At 38.7% G+C, this 21,228-nt stretch overlaps 1 long non-coding RNA gene across 2 annotated transcripts in view; it reads left to right on the top strand.

Moving 5' to 3' along the window:
- Positions 1 to 11,426: 11,426 nt before the first annotated feature.
- LOC143671437 (uncharacterized) overlaps positions 11,427 to 21,228 on the top strand; it is a 296,094-nt gene continuing 286,292 nt past the window's right edge. For both annotated transcript variants that reach the window (XR_013169557.1, XR_013169556.1), the window contains exons 1-4: positions 11,427 to 11,480; positions 18,066 to 18,108; positions 19,185 to 19,252; positions 20,217 to 20,267. This is a non-coding gene — a long non-coding RNA (uncharacterized LOC143671437). The remainder of the gene's footprint in view (positions 11,481 to 18,065; positions 18,109 to 19,184; positions 19,253 to 20,216; positions 20,268 to 21,228) is intronic.

Genomic DNA, 21,228 nt, shown 5'->3' with positions numbered 1-21,228 from the left:
ATTACCATACGACCCAGGAATACCATTGCTGGGAATCTACTCAAAGGACTTAAGGGCAAAGACACAAACGGACATTTGCACACCAATGTTTATAGCAGCGTTATTGCAATTGCAAAGAGATGGAAACAGCCAAAATGTCCATCAACAGATGAGTGGCTAAACAAACTGTGGTATATACATACGATGGAATATTATGCAGCTTTAAGACAGAATAAACTTATGAAGCATGTAATAACATGGATGGACCTAGAGAACATTATGCTGAGTGAGTCTAGCCAAAAACTAAAAGACAAATACTGTATGGTCCCACTGATGTGAACCGACATTCGAGAATAAACTTGGAATATGTCATTGGTAACAGAGTTCAGCAGGAGTTAGAAACAGGGTAAGATAATGGGTAATTGGAGCTGAAGGGATACAGACTATGCAACAGGACTGGATACAAAAACTCAAAAATGGACAGCACAATAATACCTAATTGTAAAGTAATCATGTTAAAACACTGAATGAAGCTGCATCTGAGCTATAGGTTTTTGTTTTGTTTTGTTTTTTACTATTATTATTACTTTTATTTTTTTTCTCTATATTAACATTCTATATCTTTTTCTGTTGTGTTGCTAGTTCTTCTAAACCGATGCAAATGTACTAAGAAACGACGATCATGCATGTATGTGATGATGTTAAGAATTACTGATTGCATATGTAGAATGGTATGATTTCTAAATGTTGGGTTAATTTCTTTTTTTCTGTTAATTAATTAAAAAAAAAAAAAAGAAAGGCAGGTCTGGGAAGGCATGTGGCTGTTGCCTGCTGGTTCTTTGGCTTCTGGTGTCAAACATATTCCCCAGGGGAGTTTTCTTTCTGCATTTCCAAAGGTCTCTGCCTGTGTCAGCTCTGAAGCTTTTTCCAAAGTTGTTCCCTCTTCAAAGGACTCTAGTAAGTGACACACCTAGATGCATGGAGACAGGTCTCCGTGGAAACCACCTAATCAAAAATTCCTGTCCACAATTGGTGGCTCACATCTCCATGGAAACAATTTAATCAAAAGGATCCTACCCAATAATATTGAACAAGGATTAAATAAAATGGCTAAACCAGCACATATGATGAACTTACAACAGAAGGCAAATAGTAGACAAATTCTCAAACATTTTACAATACCCATACACAACTACTCAGTTATTTATGCACGTATGACCACCAAATGTCAGAAGATACCAAAAATTGTAGTCAAACTTTGGCTTTGACAGATTGATTCTCTTTATAGAGAGAATAAGTTAGTGCAGGAGGACGTCTTCCCACAAAGGTGGAAATTTTGATGGTATACTATTTATTCTTGGTAAAGGAGTTAGATGAGGAGTTGCAACTCCTCCAGCTGGATGTGGTAGTCAGATGGCTCAACATTTGAGAGTATGCAGGAGGAAGTCCTGGAATTGACAAGCAATCAAAAGGTCCATGCACCTATAATAATCTAATGTTTAAATGCTGTTAATAAAACATAAGAGCCAAGAATTCATAGCAACAGAGGTGGCATTTTTTAAAGATTATACACTGCTTTTTAATATAGCACCATCCTTGGTCTCAACAGTGCATTCAAATGATAATGTAGATATTTGATAAGCCTTTTAAAATCTGGACAATGACTACTTCTGCTAACACTCTAATGCTAAGAAAGTTAGTATCCTATCAAAAGTTTTGTGGATTACTATTCCAAAATAATGAGAAATTACCTTTCATGATAAATATTTGTTGAGAAGAAATACTCTATACGGTTAGGGCATGTAAGACCATTTGGTTCAAATATGGAATAATTAATACAAGGTCATGGGTTCGGTCATCTGTGGGACCAATTACTTTTACACAAAAGCATTACTCACAGCACCAACTTACCTAGCTTTTCTCAACACCAATAATTAATATTAAGTAACATCATTTGCATAGTATATATATTTACCCAAGTTGTAATATCTGTTATCTCTTTTGATCCTCAGTTTACTCCATAAACGTCAGCTAGGGCATATAGTTTTATATAACTGCTTATAGATAGGCAAATTTAAACTCCACAAGTTAAAGTAAATGATCAAATGTGACACAGTAATGTGAAGTGTGATTAGAATGTGAATGCAGTTCTCACACCTAATTCAGTTCCCTTTCTAAAATTGCAGATTACCTCCTGAATATGTGTCTTTCATCATGATCTGAGGACAAAACCTTGAAAAATGTCCCATATAGGGGGGTAAAAAAGGGAGAGAAACTGAGTTCTGAGATCTGAAAAGGGAAATAAAAGGATAGAAAAAAGTGAAAATGTTTTTGAAAATAAATTATCAAATATTATAAATAAATGAAGCAGAGTGAGGTTAGGGAATGGCTACCAGATCGGGTCTTTTGGAATTCACTGTTAGAGTTGTGGAACAGTCTAATTCCAGCAACACCTACTCTTGCATCCACTATGTTAAGAGACAGTCTTTATTTTCCCCATAATCCCTTGAGACATAATGTATCTTGAGGAGAGTACTTAACCCCTTCTAAAGTTTGGATATCCTACTGAAAATTTTAAGTGTATATGGGAGCATTTTGTCATAGAGAATGTACATGAATACGGAACACTTACACGTTTTTAAATGATGGTAGAAAAAATCTAAAGAGGTCTACAGAATATTTTGGGATCCTAAAATGATTGAGGATTTTCTTTTTTTGCTGTTGTTAAAATTTTTTTGTTAGAGAAATTCTAGACGTACAGAAAAACCATTTATAAAATACAGCATTGTCATACACCACTCTATTATTTTATTATAAACACCTTGCATTGATGTGGTACATTTGTTACAATTGGTGAAAGACCATTTTTATAATTGCACTTAGTTTGTGGTTTTTAACGGTCACTGCTTACATTGTAAAGTGCTATTCATTTTTTTTAATTTTATTCTAGTAATATACATACAACCTAAAATTTCTCCTTTTAACCACATTCAAATATATAATTCATGACTTTTAATTATACTCATAATGAGGATTTTCATTTTGAAGGGAAATGCTGTGAACCCAATTTTTGGATCATGAAAATTTCCTCTAAAAAGTAAGTATACCTCTGTAATACATTCTGTCACAAAACATGCCAAGCAGTTTAAGAAAGTAAAGTTTGAGTCTTTTCCACAAATGAAAATATGCTGTCTGGGAAAATCAAATATATAGAATTATTTAAATTAAATGTGAAATGTCAGAAAGTCTGCTTCAGGTCACATTTTCTTTCCATTGAACAAGATAATTTTCAACAGAAAAAACCACTGTAACATGACAGAAAGTCTATATCTAGTTTCATTACCTGGGTTCAATGTTGCTGGAATTCTTTATCAAGCTCTTTGATTTTTCTTCCCTTTTTTGCATCTCAGCTCGAAACTACATCAAGCTCTGAATACTTTAACTGCCATTATCACTACCATAAATGTATACTTAGCAAATAGTTTTAAGAAAGCTTTAATGATATTTTGCAGTCAAGAAATGGGGGATTTTTCATCACTTAATTCCCAGACTCTCAGATATTAAGGAGTTTTTTATTATTTTCGTGACAATGAGGACAGTGGTATTGCTGGGGGTGGGTAAGGGTAGTAGTGACAAATATGCCACCAACCCAGTCAAACAAACTTATTTTCACTTCTGAAAAATAAGTAACAATGGGTGGACTCAGGATTTTCTCATCATGTATCATGCACACTTTTATTGTTCTACTGTTGAAAATGAGGTATTAGAAATTAATACTGTTTCTTGATGACTCACCCCATATATTTAAGTTTAAGAAATTAGAAAATTAAGCCTAAAAATATGCCATCATGAAATGAGCTTCTTAACCATATTTAACCTGGAAAAAAGACTTCACTTCTAGAATGCACAAATGGATATTTATTAACTCAAAAGTGCAGTCTTTTTACTACAAAATTAATTGTCTAGAATTCAAAAAGAAGTGCTCCACAAATCTGACTGTAGAATGATATACAGCATGATAGCATTCCCTTTCTTCTTTTTGATCTAAAACCTGTAAAAAATGTTGCAAAAGCGGCTGTGATCAGCAATTATACAGCACTAAACCAAAAAGAGCATTGGAATGCTGAATGGTCATCTGCTGGCCCTGCCACGGCCTCCACCCCAGCCAGGCCTGTAAACAGGTCCTCCAAAAATCTGAAAACACCACTAACATCCTGTTATAGAAATAAAGGGCATTACTGAGTCATTTAAAAAAAAATTTGCTATGTAGGCAGTAGGCTTTATTTCAACATTAAATTTCATGGACTTGATAAGTGTACTTAAGGTGGTTACATTAGTGTGATGGTTAGGTTCTGGTATCAACTTGGCCAGATGATGATGCCCAGTTGTCTGGTCAGGCGAGCACTGTCCAGACCATTGCTGGGAGGATATTACCTGGCTGGTTGAAAAACCGGAAGGCTTGTGTATTAAATGATCAGCCAATTAATTGTATCTGTGTCTGATCACATCTGTGATCAACTAAGGTGTGTCTCCTACCAACGAGATAATCCAAACATTTGAAGTCTTTCAGTGAAGAAAGACTTTTTCAGTGTTTCTTCAGTCAGCAAGCCTCTCCTGTGGAGTTTGTCGAGACCCTTCATTGGAACTGCCAGCTTCACAGCCTGCCCTATGGATTTTGGACTCTTATGTTCCCGTGGTGGCTTGCAATACCTTCATGAATCTTATATTTACAGATACCTCCTATTGGTTCTCTTTCTCCAGAGAACCCCGGCTCGTACAATAAGTGACTGTCCTTGTTTATAGGAAATGTACATGCCAGTATCACCAGTCCAAGAAGCATGATGTATACAACTTACTCTCAAGTGTTCAGGAAAATGATTGATAAATACATATAAAGACAGACAGAAAGTTTGGTAGATGGACAGAAAATGATTTGGCAAATGTGTCAAAATATCAATATTGGTGGTTCTCTGTATCTGGGAGGCAGAAGGGATAGGCTTATGTTGGAGTTCTCTGTATGAAGTTTGAATTATTTTAGTAACTCTCCTGTAAGTTTAAAAGTATGGCAAAATAGAAAGTTAAAAAAAGTCCAGCAGTCTCTAAATTTTACTTGCAAACACAACGAATTACACTTCTATAAATGTATTCACGATCAGTTCTGTTATATTTGATGTTTGTTTCCATATTTCTCAATAACAAACTCATACCATTTCTTATCAGTTTTGGTAGGCATACTTCTCCATGCAGCTGTTGTTTACTTTTGATTATGGCTCACAAAACAGAGTACAATATGACAAAATTTGATGTACCCCCCAATTAGCTCCAACAGTAATGAATATTCTGGCAATTATGTTTTATTTGTTTTCTTTTAACTTTTAATTTTGAAATAATTTCAAACCTACAGAACAGCTGCAAAAATAATACAAAACCCTTACAGAGAACTCCAGCATACTCATTCCCAGATACCTAGGTCCACCAATTTTACTATTTACCTGAATGTGCCATTTCCTCTTTCTCTCTCTCCCCCCATCCGTTTCTCCCTTTCTGCCTCTCTCTCCCCCACCCCACTCCTTACCTACCTATCCTCTATCTACCTATATATCCATATATCTATTTCTGTCCATTTTCTATCTATCTGTCTGTCTGTCTATCTATCTATCTATCTATCTATCTATCTATCTATCTATCTATCTAATCTGTTTTCATTTAATTTAACATCGATATTCCTTCTAGCATCCTAAATTCTGGAGCAGTTAGAAGGAAAAATCTGAGTGGATTTTATGGTAGCCCATGACAAACTCTGGGATCTGTCGTGTAACTACTTGTTGAAGAGTGCTTTGAAAAAAATTGCTTTTTTCTTTCTTTACTTTATGCATATGTTATATTATAAAATAAAAAAGTAAAAACAGAACCATATGGTAGTGAGCAAGATCAAACGTGATGGTGGAGTTTTACCGAGAAGGTGAGGTTTAACAAACGAGTAAGAGTGCTGAATCATTACACAGGTACTTCTTTTAGTCTCCAGTATCTTAGAGCAGCTAGAAATAAAAATCTAAGATCATAGAATTATAACCCACACCAAACTGTGAAATATGTTCTACAAATAATTGTGGTGATGTACTTTGACACTATTCCTTTAATGTATATTATTTGTTTAAAGAGAAGGCGTATAACAGAGAAGATAGGATTTAACAATTGAGTATGACTGCTGAACCATTATATTGATATTTCTGTCATTCTCCATTGTCTTGGAGCAACCAGATAAAAAATGAAAATACGTGGAACGGCAACCTATACCAAACTTGAAAATCTGTCCTATAACTACCTGTTAAAACATACTTGGAAATGTATTGCTTTTTTGAGTATATGTTATATTTCACAAGAAAAAAACCTTAAAAGTAATAATTTAACATTGATATCATGTTATATTCAGATTTTTTCCTTATGCCTGAATAATGTTCTTTTGAGCGTTTTCTCTGCCATTAGTAGAGCCAATCCTGGATCATACTTTGCATTTAATTGTCATTGTCACTTTAGTTGCTGTTTTTTCAAAAATTGTGGAAACATTACAAATTTTCCTATCTCACACACACGCAGGCATACCATTCAGTGGTATTACTCATGTTCACAGTGTTGTGTTCCCCTCACCATTATCTGTTCCTGGAACTTTCCCATCACCCTAAACAGAAACCCTGTATCCATTATGCAAAAATTCCCCATTCCCACTCCACACCTCTTGTAACTGTACTCTGTTTTCATTTTCTATCAGTTAGCATATTCTGGCTATTTCATATAAGTGAAATCATACAATAAGTGCCCCTTCGTATCTGACTCATTTCACTAAACACTATTCTTCAAGGTTCACCCGTGCAGTGGCATGCCTCAGAATGTCATTCATTTTAAAGGCTGAGTAACATTCAACTGTTGTTTCATACATTTTGTTTATCCATTCACCTCTTTTTTTTTTTTTTTTTAAAGGAAAGACAGAGAGAAGGAAGGAAGGATAGAAGGAAGAAAGGGAAACATCTTTAAACATTTTCTTGTTTTATTGTATTTTGTTTTTCCGTTTTTTGTTACATGGGCTGGGGCCGGGAATCGAACCGAGGTCCTCCGGCATAGCAGGCAAGCACTTTGCCCGCTGAGCCACCGCGGCCCGCCCTCCATTCACCTCTTGATGGACATTTTGCTTGCTAGTTTTTTTCTTTGCTGGAGTAGTTTATCATATGTTCCATATGTCATATGATTTCACACATAAAATCTAATAAACTGTTTATTTCATACACTCTAGTATACTATTCTCTCCCACTGATGGTACCAAACAAAGGTGGTGGATTATTTTGCCCGTGTGCTCAAATGACCAATTCCTGAGACACTGGATTTTCAAAGAGAGAAAGAATTTATTGCTAAGTGTGAAGCAGGGGATCAGATGGTCTATCGGCCCCAAACTCAATCTCTCCCCAGTAATTTGGATAGTTTTATAGCATTAAAAGATGAGCAGGCTAAGGATAATGAGCACAATAGCCCCAATGATGTAATTAAAGATTATTTAATTATTGAGCATGCGCAGACTGATTATATGCTCAGTCACAGGATATATGTGAGAAAACTGCAGCCTCAGTATGATGGTGGGCATGACTGTTATTATTATAATGAGGTATAGGGGACTTATAGGTTAAAGCTAAGCTACTGTGTATGTCAGGAGGACCCATTTAGGTTCGGTCCGGTTTCAGTTATCAAGATAACTTTGGACTTGGGGTGGGTTAGTTCTGGGCTGACACAAGACCGTTCGTTAATAAATATTGGCGACTGTCTTTAGTGATCACAAGACTCTAAAGTTGAAAAACTGGATAAATGGGGACAAGTGAATATTAAGTCTGTATTGTTAGTTACAATTACAAGGGCACAAGATAAAGGCTATGCGATTATTCTCAGAGATTAAGGGAGCTGGATTTCAATTCAACGCTCTCAAGCATTTCCCTCAAATATACCAGTAAGTAAAAAGGACTATCTAGGTAATAATTCAGTAAACGTAATTAACCCTTAAATCCCAACTACTTGGTTACACAGATAGTGGCATTACAAATAACATAACAAAACATCATCATTGCATTTCACAAAATTAGTTTTCCCTGAAATCACATAAAAACATCCCTTTCCAGTTTCCATGAGTCTGCTAAATATAGCATTAAATTTCATTTGCTAATATTAGGATACAAAGAAGTTTCTTGCAAGCATTGTTTGAAAGATCTTAATCCTCTTAATCTCTAACCATCCCTTGCCTTCTTTTACTGTGTGATTTTTTTTTTTGATGAAGAGAGTGGATTGTGTGTCCTGTAGTATTACATTTTGGATTTCATTGTTTACATCCTTGTACACCAACAGGATCCTTTATAGCCAATATTTCTGATAATTACACCTGTGGATTTGATTAGACTCAGGTACAGTTCATATTTGGCAAGAACATTTCATGGTTGATGTTGTCTATGATTGCATCATAAAAGAATGCACATGATATATGATGGGCATACTATTAAACATTTAAAAATTATTCAGTGGATTCCAGTATTGTCTTGAAGCACACACATTATAAAACTTACCATTACTCTTTTCTCTAAATTTTAAAAATTGAATTCTTTGTTTATTTTCTTATTATTTATATGTAATTCCCATACCATACAATTCACCATTTTAAACTGTGGGACTCGATGTTTTTAGTATATTCACAAAACTGTGCAATCATCATCACAAACAGTTTTAGAACAGTTTCATCACCCCAAAAAGTAGCCTTGTACTATCAGCAGTCGCTCTCCATTCCGTTGTTACCTCCCCCCCCACCCCAGCTCCTGGTAACCACTAGTCTAATTTTTGTCACTATGGGTTTCTATATTGTGGATAGCACAACTAAATGGATCATAAACTATGTGCCCTTCTGCATCGAACAAAACTTTTTCATTGTAGCATGTATCAGTGCTTCATTCCTTTTTTTTTTTTGCATGGGTAGGCATTCAGAATCGAACCCAGGTCTCTGGCATGGCAGGTGAGAATTCTGCCACTGAGCCTCCATCGCACCACCCCATTCCTTTTTTATAGTGAATAATATTAAATGATATAAATACCACATTTTGTCTATCTGTTCATCATTTGAAGAACATTTGGGCTATTGCTAGTTTTTGGCTCTTCAGAACACTGTTGCTGTGAATCTTTTTTCTTTTAATGAATTTTTGTGTGAAAATATAATTTCTATAGTTTGAGGTATATACCTATGAGTGGAGTCACATTGTTTAGCTTTTTGTGGAACAGTTAACGTATCTTCTACAGTGGCTACAACATTTAATATTCCCACCAGAAATGTAGGAGGGTTCCAATTCCTCCAAATCCCTGCCCACTATTTTTTCCCCCTCATTTAAGATTATCTCCATCCTAGCATGTGTGAAGTGGTATTTCATTGTGGTTGTGATTTGCATTTTGCTAATGAATAATGAATGATAGGGAACATCTCTTCATGTGCTTATTGACCATCTGCTTGGAGAGACAAATGAATTTGCAAGGTCAGAGTCCTGAGTCTGTGAATCTGATCTGTGCCATATCTGTTCACCTCAGTGAAGCCGTTTATCCCCTTTGGAACTCATTTTCCTGACACGATGAGAATATACTGAGTCTGTGTCTGTTGAGGATATGGAGACCGAGAAAGGTTTCCATTTTGTTCTCTTTCTTCCGGAAGTGAGAAAGAAAACAAGAAGGAACCCAGAGAGGGAAAGATGAAGTTCACTGCTTGGGGCTTTGTCATGTAATCCCACCTGGGGAGGAGGTCAAAATTCTTTTCACTTTCCACAGTCTACAAAGAGAGGAGGAGGTGGCCGACGATTAACCTGACCCCCAATCTCCACCCCACCAGTTCAATGTTGCTAGGTTTTCTTAGATTTCCTGTGTTAGCCTGAGATGCAAAAGGGAGGACTGCCTTGCCAAGACAAAGCACCCGAGGAACCTCTTTGTTCTTCACCTGCCCTGGAAAGTCCCACCTACTTCTGTCCAAACTGCTCGGGAACTGGTCAGTAGAAAAGGGCTATGATTTAGAGCCCGAGCCCAAGTCTCTTGGTAGACAGCCGGCCAGCAGGCAGGCTGGGATTGGGTGGGGGGGCCAGACACTGAGTGTGGGAAGATCCTCCTTCAGGGCCTAGAAAGAGGCCAGGATATTGTGGGGAATTCAGTGCCAGCAACAGGTCATTTGTGCTGCCCTGTGGTTGTTAGAGAGGCCACGTGTTTCTTTGAAAAGTGTTTATTTAAATGCTTCTTATATAGAGAAAAATTAGTGCACAAGCACACATCAATGTTCGAAGGGTTTACACTGGGGAGAGGATATGGGCAGGAATGATTTCAGTTGACTTGAAACACTTCTGAATTTGGGAAAGGGTTTTGTTTGTTTTAAATCTTTTCTTTCTTTCTGAAAAAAAAAAAAAAGAAAAGAAACAGGTGTCCCGTTTGTCTTTGGAAATAAAAATATCTCCGCAGTCAACCTTTAGTAACCAAGCAGCTGGCAGGCTACCAGTGGGCTAGTGGAGCGTCTTAGAGTGCTGGTTGGTATCTCTCTCTTTCTCTCTGTTTAGGGAAGAATGTATATTTCAATTTAACATTTCCTCATCTCTGAGTGTTGGCATTTCCAGTCATCTTCATTTTTCTCTCTACGCGCGTCTCTATCACGCAAATGCTATTCTCCAAGGAGAGTGTCTTCCTTTTTTAAAAAATGGAAAGGAACATGAAATGAAGGCTCCCTTCGGACGGGGGAAAAAGCCAGCAAGCTCTGGGACTACTCCGGCTCCCATACTGCCCCACCCACCTAAAAGGCGTGGACTCCACCTGAGCACTCTGTGGAGGTCCGCCCCAGAGGCCCTGGCCCCAGGACAAAGAACCTGTGGTGTAGGGGCGCACAGGAATGTCAGGTCTCGGAAAGCCCTTACACCCGGGGTGGGCGCAGGTCAGGCTTTAATATCCTCAGGTCTGTGGATGGTACAAACATACCACAAAATTATTTGCTAATGCCCGTTTTTAAATTTCTTCTGCCTGTAATTCGTTCTGCGAATGTCGAGCGGCAAGCTTTCCATTTTATTGTTCCGTCTCAGCCATCCTTGGCCGTCCTGGCAGCAGCCACCCCCCACTGCCCAGCAAATGGCAAAGCAGAGGTTTTCCCAAGGCCACCGCTCCCCACCGGTCCAGGCATCAGAATTCTCGGGGATGCTGTCCGCTCCTCCCGCAGTCGGGGCCCACAGCGCGCACACTGGACTCCCACCACCTCTCCGCTCCCCGGTCCATTTCAGAGCCCACCGGCTCCCGGGAATTCGGAGGAGACGCGGAGGGGAGGAGGGGAGCCTCGTGACCAACGGTGGGCCCGAGGGGCGCCGCTTTACGACAGGGGCGGGGCGGGGGCGCCGTGTCTGCGCGGGTCCCAGTGCGCAGGGCTGACGGCTCAGGGCCTTTCCCTCCAGCGCGCGGCCCCAGCCGGGTAGGTAGGTGTCCAGGCCTGGCCTGGCCTTGCCTTTCCTAACGCGGGAGGACACGGGCCGAGGCTGGGAGGCGTTTCGGGTTCCTAGGACCTTCCGGACCTTCCAGCGTGGGGACAGCGCGTGCGGTGCAGGCGGCCTTAGGCAGCGGTAGCTGCCGCCCGGCGGCCTCGAGCGTCCCAGGCGCCCTCCGCGGGACGGGAGGGCTGGGGTCCGGGTTTCGGCGAGGGTGGCGAGCGCCGGCGCGGGGTGTTTACGGCTGCCAAAGTGTGTGTTCTGGAGATGGACGGAGCGATTCCAAGTGGTTTCCTTGGGCGTGGAGACGTTTCCCTGTGGCCGCTGTGAGGAGGTGCGGGCGGGCGGGCGGGGGTGGGGGTGGGGTGTTGGCCCGCAGATTCCTTCTCCCTTGACCCCGCTTCCTCCCTCGAACCCCGACCCCCGGGAGGGTCTGTGTACTCGGATTGTTTTTTTCCCTTCAGACTTCTTTGAAAGCATTTCAGACTTATGGGGCAGTGCAAAATAATACCAAATCCACACAGAGAATTCCAACCTACGCTTCTCCCCCAGATGCTCAGATCCACCAGTTTCAACATTTTGCCAGATCCGCTGCATCTTTCTATCTGTCCATCTCTCTCTCATTTTTCTGAACATGTGAGAGTAGATTATATTCATCAAGCTTATTGAATACAATACATTTTCTACATTTCAAAGAGCACGGATATTCACTTATGACCTTAAGTACAGTTATCAGTTCATGAAATTTAACATGGATGTAAATCCTCCACGCTGTATTCCAGTGTTTGCGTATGTTCCAATGAGATGCTTTTGGATCTTTCCTCCTCCATTATTAAATCCAGTCCAGGACCATGGATTGCATTTATTGTTAATCTCTTCAATTGCCTTTTTTTTTTAACTTGTGGAAATATGTATACACACACACACACACACACACACACACACACACACACGCAACCTAAACTTTTCCATCTCAACCACTCCCATAGATACCTACCATTCACTGCGATTAATCCCTCTCACAGTGCTGTGCTATCCTCACTGCCATCCATTACCAGAACATTCCCATCACCCAAACACAAGGTTGGTTGATTTTTTGTGGTCTAGTTCTTAAACTGCTCAACCACCCTGCTGATAAGGACTTCGTCTCCAGGATTTACCCACAGAGAAATAATATGCCCTGTATAGCCCGTAGAGAAATGCATTTCCTCTAATGGACTGTGCTCCTTCCACGGACCCGGAAAGAATAGGCATGCTTCGTGATTAGGTTTGACTAAATTCTTCTCTTTTATTCTTGACAAACTTTCTTGGTGATCTTGGAAGCAACCTACTGCCAAGGACTTGTCTGGCAAAGTAGTCCATCCTGTAAATCGACGTCTGTTTAGTTACGAAAAATCATAAGGAGATGTGATAGGAGTCGTTTTAATTGGGGTGATAGGACTCCTCTGAACAGGGTTCATTTTCTCAAGTCCTTTGGGCTTGCTCCTTGTGATTTGAAACTTTGCAGGGGGCTACATTTGAAGAGGTTAAATGTCTGAATGAGGTGGGCCATTAGCCATCTTGACCAATTGTATTTCACACATTAAAGGGTGGCTCTTGTACCTTGAACTGCTACGTATATCAATTTCATTCACATTTGCTATTTATGAGAAATGTCACATCCTGTTCATTCCCTGAACAAATCTGAAGAAAATGTTCATTGTGTCATTATATTTATAGAAATGAGCAAAATGACAAAGGGGTCAGGACGTAAGAAATTGTACGCGAGGGTAGCTTTTATTAGCGATTCCCTTATGAGTGGCTTGGGAATCTTTAAGGGCCTTTTGAGTTTCTTCCTTTATGTGCTGTTAATATCTTTTTTATTGGATTGCTGCTCTTTCTCTTAACTGATTCATAGGAGCTGGCTCTATGTATTGGGAAGATGAGTAATATGAGTTGGAAATACTCTTTTTTTTCCCGTTTGTCATCCTTTTCTGACATTGATCATTTTTTTCTTGAACATTGTGAATTTTATGTGTTTACAGTTACCTGTGTTTTTTTTAATATAAACCCTGCATCTTAGTAAAAAGAGAGGCTTTCTTCTAGGAGCTTTATGATTCTTTGCATTGGATCCACGTAGAGTCTATCCTGGTAAAGTATGTGAGGTGTGGAACCAAGAGCTTTTTTTCAAGATAGTCACCCTTTGTTCCAAGGTCCTGTGGACTTCCACTGATTTGGGAGGTTCCCTGTGTCAGTCCTTAATTGCACATGTTCAAGCCTGTTCGTTTTGTTCTGTTTCATCTAGATGGTCTGTTTATTTTTCTTTTTTCTAATGCTTATTTTTTATTAAGGCAAAATTAACATGACATAAAATTAACCATTTTCAAGGTAAAGTTCAGTGGCCTTGTGTACATTTGCAGTGTTGAATCACCCATGAATTCCTGGGTTCAATCTTGCTTGGTCATGATGTATAGTCATCCTAATGTGTTGCTGCGTTTAGTTTGGATGTATTTTGTTGATGATATTTGCCTTTTTAGGATAAGGAATATTGGCCTATGGTTTTCTTTTCCTGTGATGTCTTTATTTGCCTTCTGTATCCGGGGACTGCTAGCCTCATAAGATGAGTTATGAAGTGTTCTCGTCCCTCCTCTTTTTTAAATTAAAAAAAAAATTTTTTTTAGAAGCGTTAGAGATGTGAAGTCATCTGGTTCTGCTCTCTTTTTTGTTGGAATGGTTTGTATTACTGATTCAATGTATTTGTTCAGATTTTCTCTTTCTGTGACAAAACGTTTTTGGTAGTTTGTGTGTTTCTAAGAATTTGTCTGTTACATCTAAGTTATCTAATTTGTTGGTGTGCAGTTTTTCATAGTATTCGCTTATAGTCACTTTTATTTCTGTAAGGTCTGTTGTAACACCCGTGCTTTTCATTTATAATTTTAGAATTTGAGATTTTTTTCTGGTCCGTCTAGCTAAAAGTTTTATCATTCGGATTGATCTTCATAGAGAACTAAGCTTTGGTTTCGTTATCTGTTTCATTTATCTCTGCTCTAATCATTGTAATTTCCTTTTTATGCCTTGCTATATGTTTATCTTGCTTTTGTTTTTCTAGTTACTTATGGGGTAAAGTTAGTTTTTTGATTTGGACTAAGTCTTCTTTTTTAATGTGTTTACGGGTGTAAATTTCCCCCGAGCATTGTTTTCATTGCATCGCGTGGGTTTTGAAGTTCTATTTTTGTGTCATTAATCTCAAAGCATTTTCTAATTTATTTGTATTCTTCTTTCACCTATTGGTTATTCTGGCGGATATTATTTAATTCCCGGTTTTTAAAACATCCTGTCCTTCCGTTTTTAACTTCTAATTTGATTCCATTGAGTTTGGAGAACGTACTTTGTATGAGTTTATCTGGGGAATTACTTTTCTGTTCTTCCTACAGCAAATGATCACCAATGAAGTGGCTTAAAAGAATGCAAATTTATGTTCTCACAATTCTGTTGATCAGAAATCTCACAGGTCTCACTGGTCTTAAATTAAGGTGTCGGCATGGCTGCATTTCTTTTTGAAGACACTAGGGGAGAATCTGTTTGCTTTCCTTTTCCAGCTTTTTAGGTGGCACATATACGTGTCATGGCCTACTGTCCACCTTGTAAACTAGCAGTCCCTCATCTCTCTGCACCTTCTGACCAAAGCTGGATTTAGGGATTCAGGTGATTAAATTGTGCCATACTGCATAATCCAGGAACATCACCCCATCTTAAGGTACTCAGCCTTGATAGGTTTTACCAAAGTTCTTTAAAACCATTAAAAGGTAACGCATTCATAGGTTCTAGGGACTTGGACGTGAACAGCTTTGGGGGCCGTTATTTTGCCCTCCTCAACTATCAAGATTATGGTTGTCTCTATTATAGTATTATCTCTGTTTTTGAGGAAGTCTACACACTCCATCAACACTTCTCTCTAAATGTTGGGATGCCTGCAGGCCCTCTTAGAAAATTCTTGGCGTTTATATGAGCGACTAGAAAATGGAAGTCTAAATTTTAAAAGGTAAAAACCTATCATTTAAAACATATCAGGATATCAAAGAGATTAAAGATTTTGTCATTAGACTCATAGGACATTATAAAGAGCGAGACTTGACCTAATTCTTGCAAAGACATTCAGGCATAGCTTGTTTTATCGCAGCGTCAAAGACCCTGTGTCTTTTACAAATTGAAGGTTTGTGGCAACCCTATATCGAGCGAGTCCAACAGCATGTGCTCACTTGGTGTCTCTGCATCCCACTTTGGTAATTCTTGCAATATTTCAAACTTTTAAGTTATTATTCTATCTGTTACGGTGATCCTTAATCAGTGATCTTTGATGTTACTATTGTAGTTGTTTTGGGGTGTACTGAAGCACCAAATACAAGTTGGCAAACTTAATCAATAAATGTGTGGGTTCTGACTGCTCCACTGGTGAACTGGTCCCTGTCTCTCATCTTCTTGGGCCTCCCTATTCTCTGAGACGCAATATTGAATTTAGGCCTGTTAATAACCCTAGAATGGTCTCTAAGTGTTCAGGTGAGTCACAGGTCTCTCACTTGAAATGGAATGCTAGAAATGATTAAGCTTGATGGAACTCATGACAAAAGCCTCGAAAAACCTAAAGCTAGGCCCCCTGCAACAGTTAGCCAAGCTGTGAATGTAACGGAGAAGTTCTTCAAGGAAATTAAGGTGCTACTCCAGCAAACATGCAAATGATAAGAAAGCAAAGTAGCCTTTTTGCTGACACTGAAAAATTTTAGTGGTTTAAGAGAAAATTAAAGCAGTCACAGCATTCCCTTCAGCTAAAAGCAAATCCATTGCACAGCCGTGTCTCTTTCCAGTTGTAGGAAGGCTGAGAGATGTAAGAAAGCTTCAGAAGAAGAATATCAACCAGCAGAGGTTGGTTCATGAGGTTTAAGAATAGAAGCCATGTCCATCACATAACAGGGCAAGGTGAAGCAGCAAGTGCCGATGTAGAAGGTGCAGCAAGTTATCCAGAACATCTCCCCAAGAAAATTGTTGAAGGTTGGACTCTCAACAGCGGATTTCCAATGTAAATGAACCAGCCTTCTTTTGTTTGAAGTTGCTTTCTCAATGCCTGGCTTCAAAGCTTCAAAGAATAGGTGGATTCCTATTAGGGGCTAGACTTGAAGTTGAAGCCGATGCTCATTTTCCATTCTGAAAATCCTAGGGACGAAAGAAGTGTGCATTTGGGCCATGTAAATTGTAAACCTTCTGGAAAGGATTCACTTTTCTAGATGCTATGGAAGATATTTGTGATTCATGGGATGACTTCAAAATGTCAACATTAACAGGGGTTTTCAAGTACGTGATTCCAACTCTCATTGATGTCTTCAAGAGGATCAAGACCTCAGTGGAGGAGGAAACTGTCGATGTGATGGAAATAACAAGAGAACTAGTCTTAGAAGTGGAGCCTAAAGGGCTGACTAAATTGCTGCAGTCTCATGATAATACTTGAACAGATGTGCAAAGAAGTGGTTTCTTGAGATGAAATCTACTCCTGGTGAAGATTCTGTGAACATTGTTGACATGAAAAGAAAGAACTGGGAACGTTACAGGAATTTAGCTGATAAAGCAGTGGCCGTGTTTCAGAAGATTGAGTAGAACAGTGAAAGAAATTCCATCGTGCGTAAAATGCTGTCACACAGTATCACATTCTGCATAGAAATCTACTGTGAAAGGAAGAATCAATCACTGCGACAAACTTCGTTCTTGCTCATTTTGAGAAATTGCCACAGCCACCCCAATCTTCGCAGTCGTCCCCCGATCAGTCAGCAGCCATCGAAATTGAGGCAGGACCCTCCGTCAGCAAAAAGATCACAACTCACCGAAGGACGAAATGATAGCATTTTTTTTTTAGGAATAAAGTGTTTTTAAATTAAGATAATTGCATTTTTAAACAATGCTATTGTACACTTAATAGACTACAGTATAGTGTAAACATACCTTTATGGGTACTGGGAGGCCAAATGTTTTGAGTGACTCACTTTGTTGTGATACTCACTTTATTACAGTGGTCTGGAGTTGAACCTGCAATATCTCCAACGTATGCCTTTACAGAAATACATAGACAAAGGAAATAGATAAAAGTAAAAAAAATGTTGGCGCTCTTTATTTTAAAGAGTAGTAGGGGGTTATTTTCTGTGTATATATCTTGGTTTCTGATGTTTTTTGTACAAAATATATTTCCCCTTAGAATTAAGGAGATGTTTGTGATTTGTTTCTCATTTCTTTTTCATGTTCAATGCAAATGAAAGCAAACAGAGGGATAAATGTGTTCACTAAGTCCGTTTTTGGACACCAAAATCATCACATGCTATATACACTTCTATATTTTGCTGCCTTCACAAAATTGTATGCACCCTAAGCTTTGCATGTCTCTAGAGAGAAATCATCTTCCTCTGTCCTTTTTCATCTCTTGGAACAACTGTTTAGGATTCCCACATGTGTGGTCAGATGTTGGGTAGGACCAAAAGTTAGGTGTCCCTTCTCATTGAACACTTTGTTTTTCCCCTCTAATTTTTTTTATTTGTTTGTGTTTTTTTCCCCCTCTAGTCTTTAAGAAATACAAGCTTGGAGACAGTGAAAAACATCATAGGTAAGATATTGGCGAGTTTTTCAAGTTCATCTTGAGTGTAAATGTGGCACAAGGGATGGTTTGCTGGTAAATTTTAATAAGAAGTACAGCATAATAAATACCCTTTCTCCTCATAAGAGTACATTGTGGATCTCTCTGTAGCATAAATACGCACAGTGAATTCCCGTTTATAAGTGAGTAAAATGAGCTGCTGATCAGTTGAAGTTCTAATAATCCATTTTCAATATTGAAGAAAATTGCAGCAGGCCGTGTTAAGCAGTAGAGTATTCCAGGCAATTGCCATAGGGAACAGAGACCAGAACCCACGTATGAATAAGTTCCATCTTGATTCTGTAAGGACCAGGATAAGAGGGAGGTCAGGGGCATAGAGTCAGGAAGAAGCCTAAAGTTTAGTCAAGCTTTAGGGGAACATTAAAGCTATATCTGTCAACGGTGGCAGAAACAGTCTTGTGTCTATATTCATATATATTCAGCTATAGAATTGTTCAGGCAAAGACAGGTCAGAATGAGCAGTCTGTGAGTATAAAGACCAAACGAATGATTATGGTTGTTTTAGACTACAGATTTTAGGGGATAGGCACCCTCAGACTTCATATGCAGTGATTCTGAGATCTGAGTTTTTACAGCTCCCTGAATTACGTGTTTCTAAGTATCAAAAGGTAAAGAGATACTATTTTTGTAACAACTTTTAACCATAAAGTTCCATCTGCAGGGGAGCATTAGACAAAATGCTTAAGAAAAACATTCCATTTCTATATTCAGTGGAACTATAACAGAATCTGTTGGCAAAATGGGGTGTACACTGCCAACTTTTGTCTTTCACTCTCTGTAAGTAGTGGATATACAGTTGAGGGCAAATTTTAGAAAGAGAGCTATGTTCTGTAAGTGTTTTAAAAGATAGATCCCTTTAAAAGATATATAAGAGAAAAACTGAGTGGAAAAAAGAAAACAAAAAAATGATCTAATAATTTAAAGAAATGGTATGTGTGATATACAGTGTTTTGTAATACCAGTTCAAATGTATTATGAATGGCTTTCCCACTTTGGGTCAATGACATACCTATACCTTGTTGCAGAAGAAATAAGATGGAAAGAAAAAAGGGAAAATTTGATCTCTGGTGATGGCCACTTGTTGGTGTGACAGGTATGTACACTCTACCTATAAATTTCTCATTTTCTAAAAATAAATTGCGAATAACAATATTTCTCAGTTTTTAAGAGTACAGTAATTTTTGATATTCCAGTAATCCTCAAGAGTGGGAGACAGCCAACACTGATTTATGGAATGGAACAATGGTATAACACTAGATGGTGTATTAGGCTGGGTTCTCTAAAGAACTGACAAGATGTATATTAATTAGTATGAATTTGTTTGTTTGTTTCTACGGGAATTGGCTCACACGACTGTGGAGATGGGCAAGTCCAAATTCTGTAGGTAGGTTGCAGGGTTTTGAAACTCCCATCAAAGTTTGTGATGAATTTCCTGGGAGAAGTTGAGTGGCTGAAGTAGAGTGGAAAGTCTCTATTCTGACTGATAAATTCATTACTTGTCTTTTAAACCCTTCACCTAATTGGGTGAAACTTCTCTCATTGTTGAGGCAGTCTCCTTAGTTAATTGTAGATTTAATCAGCCATAAATACAGTCAACTTAGTGATGATATAAATCCATGAGTTATCTTCACAGTACTTCACTTCAGGCCAGTGCTTGCTTGATGAAACAACTGAAAAGTATAACTTGGTCAGTTTGACGTAGGAACTTAACCATCACTGGTGGGATTCAGCTATGGTAGAAAAGGTTCTGATGTAACATTCTGATTATGGAACACAAAGTAGGAGATGCCTGGCTCAGCTAGAGATAATATGGACAATGTAAGGATATAGCTACAGTTAAGTGTCTTGTAGTGCAATAGAAAGTGGAAAGGGTTTGGTCATCACTCCAGTTGAGGCCAAATGACAGTAAGATGACCATTTGACTCCCCACCACACCCATGAGAAGAAATCCCAGTCAAAAAGAAGAGTAACTGTTGGATAGCTTTTGAGGAGAACTGGGTCTTCAAGGTCTTTCTTTACCATATTTGAGTTGGGCTCTTCCTTCCTGTTCTTTCCAGCATTTCCCTTTCTCTATGGACTCCAGCTCACTGAACCCTGGCCCTCAACCAGTAAGTACCATGAGGAAGTGGAAATAACCTGTTGTTGGATATAAATGGTGATGAGGTAGAGTGAGTTTAAGGCAAAATTATATGAATCTCTCTAAAATGTATAATTCCACCTTTTTACAAAGCAAGGAACAGAAATAAATGACTTTAGGACAAATAATTCCCCTTGTTCTTGTTGAAAACACAAACCCCTAGAGCAAAATGAACTAAAAAATATGAAGATACAGGAGACATATAAGCAGTTTGCTTATATTAGGCTATAGGTTGAGAATACAAAATTTAAATGATCACTCTTCTAAGCAGAGTGATAAGGGACAGGGAATAAGGAAAGAAGGGTTGACACTGGTGGAGCAAACCTGCCATCAAGAGGACATTCATGAATCTCTGAGTTAAGACTGAATTTTAATCTTAGAAAAGTGCAGGTTCTGGGTAACATAGGGATAATACCCAAAGCCTCTATGTCTTACAAATGTCTTTGAAACATTGGAGGAAAGGTATGTAAATCTCTTCAGGAACACACCATGGAAGAATACAGCCTGACACTAGAAACCTCGGGATAGAAACATGAATGCCAGCAATGCTGAAAGCAACTGAATACGTAAAAACAGCTGTAGAAGCTTCTCAGAACTAAGCGTAGAATAAGGATAAGTTATTTCAACTTACTGGAATTGAAGGAAAAGCAAACTCCGAAGAATTAAGTTCAAATTCAGCATAAACTTCTATACATGTCAAAGTGCCTCAATAACATTGTTCCCTATAGGGCAATGTGTGGGATGGCATTTGTGTTGGAGGTATTGAGCATAACCTATGCCCTATCTAGTGTTAGAGGACTCAAGCTACCTACAGTTCCTGGGAAAGAGGCAAAGAGGGAGCCATATTTCTTACTGGGCAAGAGTCCCAAACCACAACACCTAGAACTAGTTGCTGTATGGTGGGGAGAAAGATTTAGGAGCTACCACTTGAA

This window comes from Tamandua tetradactyla, chromosome X (assembly GCF_023851605.1).
Source record: "Tamandua tetradactyla isolate mTamTet1 chromosome X, mTamTet1.pri, whole genome shotgun sequence".
Taxonomy (NCBI): Eukaryota; Metazoa; Chordata; class Mammalia; order Pilosa; family Myrmecophagidae; genus Tamandua; species Tamandua tetradactyla.
The sequence above is the reverse complement of the archived record's forward strand: the minus strand, read 5'-3'. Positions and strand labels throughout refer to the sequence as shown.